The sequence below is a fragment of the Cavia porcellus genome, unplaced genomic scaffold, assembly GCF_034190915.1.
Source record: "Cavia porcellus strain 051 isolate PalLab524CR breed Dunkin Hartley unplaced genomic scaffold, mCavPor4.1 scaffold_8, whole genome shotgun sequence".
NCBI classification, from domain to species: Eukaryota; Metazoa; Chordata; class Mammalia; order Rodentia; family Caviidae; genus Cavia; species Cavia porcellus.
Window position 1 is genome coordinate 43,420,039 of NW_026947491.1, and position 6,961 is coordinate 43,426,999.

Here is a 6,961-nt window from a genome sequence, read left to right on the forward strand (position 1 = left end):
CAAAAAAATAAATAAATAAAATAAAACAAGACAAAACACAACAAACCTGGGCCTGGTGGCTCACACTTGTAATCATAGCACCTGGGAACCTTAAACAGGAGAATTGTTGCGAGTTTGAGACCAGAGTAGACTACAAAGTGAGCTCAAGGCCAGCTCAAACTAAATAGTAAGACTCTGTTTCAAAAAGAAAAAAAAAAAAAAAAAAAAAAAATGAGCTGAAGGCTAGTCTGAACTGCATAGCAAAACTCTGTCTCAAGCTGGGCATGGTGGCTCACGCCTGTAATCCCAGCACTGGGGAAGCTGAGGCAGGAGGATCATTGTGAGTTCGAGACCAGCCTGGGCTACAAAGTGAGCTCAAGGCCAACCTGAACTGCATAGAGAGAGCCTGTTTCAAAAAGACAAAAATAAATATAAATAAATAAATAAATAAAAAGTAATGCTTTAAACCACCTAACAATGAAACCACCTAAGTATTCTCTGGTAAATCCTTCTATGGATTGACCTGCTTGCTCTGTGTCTGCAACCCTGGGACAAGCACCCTAGGGAAGCAGGCTGGAGAACTGTAGAGCATTTTCTACAAAAGCACTGAGAGGTGGGTGGGTGGTCTGTTCTTGGCCATAAATTCCAGGTCCACTAACAGGAGGGACACACACAGTTCACGGTCCTGTGCTCCGCTCCCTTCGGCCCTCAGCACTGCCCACAGCACAGCGAAAGCCCTGGCCCACCACACAGTGCTTTGCACTGAGCGCCTTGGAGTTCTGAGCGCAGGGCCAAGGCGCAGGGGACACAGAGGAAGAAGGTGCTGCTCCAGCAGGTGGGGAAGGGCTTGGCCCCTGGTGGCTTCCTGCCTGCCCACGCATCTCTCCAGGTGCTCTCCTCGGGACTTGCCGCCCGTAACCAGAGCTGGCTCTGCTGCGGGGAGCAGGAGGAGCCGCGTCTCTAGGCGACCGGGACTGCACTGCGACCCAGTTAATCCCGGCGGCATCGCAGGTCAGGCCGCGGCGGCTCCAGGGCGGCCCCTGCTGGTCAACTGCACAACTGCAGAGATGAGGATTAAAACTGCTTTCTGCCCTGGCAACGCTCAATTCCAGGGTGGGCAAGAACCCTTTGTCTCCTCACTCTCCTTTTTCCTGTCCCTGTTCCTGTTCCTTTTGGGGGGTGCTGGGGATTGAACCCAAGGCCTCGTGGATGCTAATCACACACTTAACCACTAAGCTACGCCCTCCAGCACCTTCTTTTTCTTTCTCACCCTTCCTTTCTCTTTCCCTTTTCCTGTCTTTTCGAGGAAGGTGACACTGGGGATTGAACCCAGTACCTTAGCAATGAGCTACATTCCCAGTCTCTTTTTATTTTTTATTGAGACAGGGTCCCCTTAACTTGCACTTTCTTTCTTTCTATTTATTTATGTAAAAAAATTTTTAAAAAATCAGTATCGGGGATCAAACTCATGACCTCATGCTTGCAAGGCAGGCACTATGCCGCTGAGCTATATCTCCAGCCCATATTTTAAAAATTTCTGAGACAGGGTCTGTCTACAGCTTTTTGCTTGAATTTACAAGCTTCCAGATTTCATCAGTATATTTTCTTTTCTTTGATTCTCCTCCTTCCCAACCCTCTTCCTCCTGCCTTCCTCTTCCTCCTTTCTTTTCTTCTTCGTCTTCTTCTTCTCCCTCTTCTTCTTTTTGTTGGTTTGTTTTGAGACAGAGTCTCACTACGTCACTCAGGCTGGTTTTGAATTCACTATGTAGCCCAGGTTGACCTTGAACTACGAGGGATCCTCCTGCCTCAGCCTCCCAAATGCTAGCTAGGATTACAGAACTGAGCCACACTCCTCCCTTTTCTTGAGCCCTGTCTCTCTTCACAGCCCAGTGACCTGCACAGAACAGATACCCCCAGACCTCTGTAGGGGTCCCAGCTCTTTGCCAAGCCACAAAAGGCAGGGAAAGTCATTTTACCTCTTTGGACCTCTGCTTCTTTGCAGGATGCAACAGCCTAGAGGTTGAATATCTCTTAGGCTGCACTGGCTACAAACTCAGCCCTGCAATTTCTCAGTGTGTGACTGGCTTTCCTGGGGTTCCAGCTTGCAGGCAAGAGATTGTGGGCTTCTTGGAATCTCCATTTTCTCAGTATTAAAATGGTGGTTAATTTTGTGTGTCATTTTGCCCAGGGTAAGGGCTGCCCAGGTAGCTGGTGAATCATGATTTCTAGGTGTATGAGGACATTTCTGGAAGAGATTAACATTTGAATCAACAGTATTGCCTCACCAATGTGGAAGGGCATCATCCAATCCATGGAGGACTCGAGTAGAACAAAATTGCCCAAGAGGGGCAAGGGATATAGCTCAGTGGTATAGCACATGCCTGACAAGTGCAAGATCTTGAGTTCAATTCCAGGTACCAAAAAAAAAAAAAAAAAAAAAAAAATCCCAGGAAGCGTTAATTTATTCTCTCTTATTGAGTTGGAACATTCATCTTCAACATCAGAGATTCTGGTTCTCAGGTGTTCAGACCCACACTGGAGTTATTCCACTGGCTTCCTCAGGGTTCTGGTTTGCAGGGAGCAGATTAAGGACCTTCCTTGTCTCCATAGTCTCCTGAACCTATCCCTTATAATAAATCTTTTTTTGGTGTTGAAGAATTCAGGTCTCACACATGATAGGCAAGCACTACAACGCAAAGCCACGTCACTGGCCCTGTTTTTATTTTTATTTTATTTTGCTTTGGTACTGGGGATAGAACTCACAACCTCGCGCTGCTCAGGTAGGTGCTAATATTGCTGAGCCAAATCCCCAACCCCTGTTTTTATTTTTTTTTAAACATTTCTTTTTTTTTTTTTTTTTTTTTTTTGTCTTTTTCCTTTTTATCGGTACTGGGGATCGAACTCACGACTGTCTGCTTGCAAGGCAGGCGCTTATGCCGCTGAGCTAAATCCCCAGCCCCCTATTTTTTTATTTTTAATTTTTATTTTTTGTCTTTTTGAGATAGGCTGGCCTCGAGCTCACTTTGTAGTTCAGGCTGGTCTAGAATTTGCAGTAATCCTCCTGCCTCAGCCTCCCAAGTGCTGGGATTACAGGAGTGTGTCACCATGCCTGGCTTGTTTTTTATTTTATTTTTATTTATTTATTTATTTTTGGTACCAGGGATCGAACTCATGACTGCACGCTTGCAAGGCAGGCACCTATGCCACTGAGCTAAATCCCCAGCCCCTTGTTTTTATTTTTTAAATTTAAAAAATTTAGTAATGGGCCAAGGATATAGCTCAGTGGCATAGCACCTACCTAGCAAGCACAAGGTCATGAATTTGATTACTGGTACAAAAAAAATTAGTACCATATTTGTATTACATAATGATTACATTCATCCTGGTGAGCTGAAACATGTACACAACACATCTTGATTCCTTTTACTTCCCTTTTTCTCCTATCACTGCTTCCTTTTTATTTTGAAAGACCTTATGTCACTAAATTGGCTGGTTGGGTTTGAACTTGCCATCTTCTTGGCTTAGCCTTCCTGTATTTCTGAGATTAATAAACTTCTCTATACCTCTATACAATGGTCCCTTTGTATGTACTGGAGTTGCTTCCAGATAATACCAAAACCTGAGGACAGTCAAGGCCATTATATAAATGGTATAATATTTATATAGAACCTATGCACATACTTAATCTTTATATTACTTATTACACCTGACACAGGGTACATGCTAGGCAATTAGTTGTTACACTGTATTGTTTAAAGATAAAGACGGAAAAAAAGTCTGCAAATATTCGGTACAGATACAATTTTCCCCCAAAATAATTTCAATCCACGGTTCGTTGAATCCTTGGTGCATATCGCAGGCTATGGAAGGCAACAGTCTTTGCTGTAACTCTTGCTTCTTCAGAGCACCCTGATCAATACAATGGCAGGAACTACAAAACTGCTCAGCACTGTGCTCCTCCACTGGGCTGGAATCCGCACAGGGCCTGTTCTGCTTTGTCTGCCGTGTCCCTTGGAGGGCTGACCTGGGTGTCTGAGGCACATCCAGCCTTCTGTACCTGTCTCTCTGCTCCCTTCTCTTCTCTCCAAATTAACTAATATTTTTTTGCACCATTGCTTATGTTTATTCTCCAAGCATCGGGGTTTACGCGGACCGGCAGCCCGCGTAGCAGTAAGACATTAAGGACATTAACTCTTTATCATACTCCATTCCTCTCAGGATTTATGTTCCTCCAAACATACCCCCGACACACTTCCAGACCCTTCTCGTGCCTAGACCAAGAGAACCCACCCAGGTAATGACGTCTATTCTCACTTATCAGACCCAAAGGAAGTTTAAACTCAATGACTGATTTGCATGCTCTCGTATTATTGGTTGGAAGGTCGTCTCGGCAGCCAATGGCTTGCAGCGGTGTTTACCAAGCCGCTGCTCCCCGCTCCTGGTGATGTAATGGAATCCTGGCGGGAGATGCAGACTCCCTCCGGACGGCCCCGTGACGTAGCGGCTTCCCCGGCCGCACCCGGCGCAGCAGGGCCTGGCGCGGGGCCGCACGGCCGCCCCCGGAGCGCGACGTGGGGCACCGCCAGCCGAGTAGGGGCGAGGCCCGGCCCTGTTCCTTCCGCCTCGGCTTGGCGGTCGCGGGCCCCTCGGGGAGGGCTCCAGAGCCAGATCTGCTGGCTAGCGACGTGGAGGAAAATCTGGAAGCAAAGAGCAGAGAATGACTGAACTCCTGCACCCCTGGGAATGGGATCGCGAACTTTACGCATGCTCGGTCACGCAGTTCTGTAACGTCTGCATTTGTTTACGACGAACGTTTGATTTTGTAATTTTTAAAAAGTTACACAGGGTTTTTATTTGTTTTTAATAAAGAGCGCAGGCTGGCTTGGGTTCAGGGGAAAATCTCACATTCATTCCAGTTCTGCATTTCCGGCCAAGTGACCTTGGCCACTTTCCCATGCTGGCCCTGATGGACTCCCTGGGCAAGAAGGGACAGAAAATGAGGCTCTTCAAAAAGCACTGGGTGAGACCTTATCCTTATGAAATTTAGACACTGTAACCCATCTGGGTGGTGCTTTGGATGCGCCCCTCCCAGGGATAACCCCAGGAACAACTTGTTTTTGTTCTACATGTTTTTGCCCTGGCATTGCCATTTAACTTGAGGGGAGATGGGGGGACCCCACAGGGGTATTTCTTGCTGGGCAAGATGAGGAAGAGAAGCCGGAAGGGAATCCCCTTCAGGGGCCCCTCCGTGTGTTCTGGGCCAGGGGAGCCCCTTCTGGGCCCAAACAGGCTTGGGAACCCCCTTGACATCCTTGCAAGGCTCAGCAGTGGGCCCCACTGGGGGTGGAATGGCCATGTCTTATTCAGAGAGTGCAGCTGAATGCAGACTAGACTTTCTTTTCTTTCTTTCTTTTTTTTTTTTTTTTTTTTTGAATGCAAACTTTCTGACACTGAGCTTCAGGGGCACATGGAAAAAGCCACCAAGAGTCTGGCTGATCTTTCTGAACCTTGGCTTACTGGTTCCTATCCTCAGGATCCCAACTCTGCTGGTCCCATTCCTGTGAGCTCTGGCGTCAGACTTTTCCATCGGATACAACCTCCTCTCTACCACCTCCTGCCTTGTCTCTCCTTGCTCTGTGTCCCACATTCTTTTCTTCTGGGCTGTCTTGTCTTTTAGTGTTCAATAGACTGGGTTTCACTGTGTAGTTTAAGCTGTCCTTGAATTCACTATGTAGCCCCGGCTGGTCTTTTTTTTTTTTTTTTTTTTTTTTTTGCCCCTGCTGGTTTTGAATTCACAGTGATACTTCAGCATCAGCCTCCCTAGTGCTGAGATTACCACGTATGTGTCACCACACCTGCCTTGGCTAGGGGCTTGTTCTCACTGCTCTTAGACCCCAAGCTATGTGAGTAGTTCACCTTTTCTCTCTTCAGCTTCTTCTCTTCAGCTGCAATAGGAAATCCTGGGATTTGTGTAAAAAGTGGATGCTGGGTATGAAGGAACACGAGGATCTGGGTATTAAAAGACTGGGGGGGGGGGCTGGAGATCTAGCTCAGCGGCATAAGCAGCAGGCAGTCGTGAGTTTGATCCCTGGTACCAATAAAAAGACCAAAAAAAAAAAAAAAAAAAAGACTAGGGCTGTGTTCGTGGCTTGGCCACTGACAGACAGAGAGACCTAAGTCAAGGAGACAACAGAGGAGCTGAGATACACTAGACATTTGTAATGACACTTTGAGGTGGCACTGCCTCCATCTGTGCAGCCCCAAATAAACATAGCAGCTGGGCAAAGCTATAGTGGACACCTTTCATGGATAGGTCCAAGATAAGATCTATAGGCCCTAAGACCACGTGGCCAACCAACCATCTAAATATGTGTTGGGGATTTGACTCAGCAGCATAAGCGTCTGTCTGGCAAGCTCTAAGTCATGAGTTTGATCCCTGGTACCAAAAGAAAAACAAAAACAAACTAATATATAAATATGTGTCAGACTTTTTGCTGCATGCTTTATGTCTGCTATCAAAAATGCCCTGTGACACATGCATGATATTGTTTTCATGGTTTACATGAGGAACCTGAAGCCTAGAAAGGGCAAGTGACTTCTCTGAAGTCACATAGCTAAAAAGAGTTGGAACCCTGTGGACTGGATGTCAGTGTCAGAAGCTCAGGAAGAGCAAGAACTAAGGCAGAGTGCTTATTATGTACAAGGCCGCATTACAGCTGCTCCCCACTGATACCCAGGAGCAATCCCAAGCCTTTTGGCCGCCGTTCCTTCCGCCATCTTCCATCTTTCCCTGCCTGTAGAAGCCACACAAGCACAAATTGGCATGTGTTAGCGCTGCACATTTTAATATGCTTTATTTCATTATAAATAGGGGAATATATAATCAAGGCAAGTTGTGCTCAGAGTATTTATGGAAAAGAGAGACCTCTGTGGGCTGGAAGCCTTCACGGAAAAACTGGTAACTGAACCTTTTTTTCCCCCT